The sequence below is a fragment of the Danio rerio genome, chromosome 1, assembly GCF_049306965.1.
Source record: "Danio rerio strain Tuebingen ecotype United States chromosome 1, GRCz12tu, whole genome shotgun sequence".
NCBI classification, from domain to species: Eukaryota; Metazoa; Chordata; class Actinopteri; order Cypriniformes; family Danionidae; genus Danio; species Danio rerio.
Window position 1 is genome coordinate 16,713,865 of NC_133176.1, and position 1,786 is coordinate 16,715,650.

The following is a 1,786-nucleotide window of genomic DNA, read 5'->3' on the forward strand; positions in this document are numbered from 1 at the left end:
TAGCCTTATAGGGCTAATTAGCCTTAGTCGTATATGTAGATTTTAAAACCGAGTAAGCTGCGCTATTAAATACATTTTAATTCAATTAAGTAAGTAAATCAAGTCATCAGTCCATCAATCAATAAAACAAGCCTTTTCAGAAATATCCTTAAAAGACGAATTAACATTTAAGATTTAATTTTGAGGCAACTTTCAGTTTAGTTACTCAAAATTTACTGAAAGTTAATTCTACTCATTTGAAAAGAGTTTTGAGCTCAGTGTTGAAGGTAATGAGTTAAATACCTTATTAAATCAACTTAAATGGAGTAAGTTCACAGTACTCATAGATTTTTTTTTCCTCAAATGGTTTATAGCAATCAGTTTCCTCAAACAGTTTGAATTGCCTTATTGGGTCATACAGTAATCAGTTGGTTTGAGTTCTCTTCATTTATTGGGTTTTATTGTGCTCAACTTGCTTCGTTTACTCAAATGGATTAAGTTCACAGTACTCATTAGGATTAGTTTTTGAAAAAATGGTTTGTTCAAATTGGTTTCTTCAAATGGTTTGAGTTACCTTTACTTTTGGGTTTTTACAGTGTACATACTGTACCATGGCAGCATTTAACCTGTCTTCATTTTCAGCAAACTTTCTATTTATTTACTTAGTATTTTTTTGGAGATGCATCTTGACAACATGGCTGTGTTTCAAAACCCCGTGAGCTGCCTACCTAGACATATATATAACCATATATATATATATATATTTAACAAAAAGTGAGAAAAAAATGTGTTTCAGGTATATTCTTGAAAGATAAATAAACATTTGATATTTCATGTTGGCACTGGAAAAAATAAATCATAAATCAACAATAATTGTTATTTGTGTATTATTTGGCTTGAAAACTTAATTGTGCCATTCCAGATAAGCTTATTTTTTATATATGTAGAATATATTTTCTTCATTTTATCCTCATTTTTTTGTTGTTGTTGTTCAACCTGCAATATATTATTAATAATAATTTTATAATAGTCATGGTGGCGCAGTGGGTATCACAATCGCCTCACACAGCAAGAAGGTCACTGGTTCGAGCCTCGGATGAGCCAGTTGGCATTTTTATATGGAGTTTGCATGTTCTCCCCGTGTTCGCGTGGGTTTTCTCCGGGTGCTCTCCCCCACAGTCCAAGGACTTGAGCTATAGGTGAATTGGGTAAGCTAAATTGGTAATTTATGAGTGTGTCTGATTAAATGTGTATGAATGTTTCCCAGTGATGGGTTGCAGCTGGAAGGGCAGCTGCCTAAAACATGCTGGATAAGTTGGCGGTTCATTCTGCTTTGGCGACCCCAGATAAATAAAAGGACTAAAGCGAAAAGAAAATTAATGAAGGAATTAATTTTATAATACGTTTTATCCTCATAGCCACATCTACGGATATTGTAACATGACAAGTGTTTTAAACTACCAATTTGTATCCGGCTAATTCGTTGACTAGCAAATTAAAAAAAATAAATAAATAGTAATAAACATTTATTGATTTTCATCTGGTTCTGAAGTATTGTTGCTTGGCTGTTTCCAAATCTAACTTAGTGAGCTGCCCACCTTTACGTTACGTTTTTATTTTTTAATGAGCTTCTCATTAACAAAAGAGTAACAAAATCCTATATGATACATAAATGCTGCGTAAATACGCAGCGACTGTTTTTGAATCACTTCCTATGAAAAGCCTGTGTGTACTTTGACCCTCCTCTCTTCCACTACTTGTGCTAGGAGGAATCGGAAGTATGTTGTTATGAAAAAAGGGAAAATCT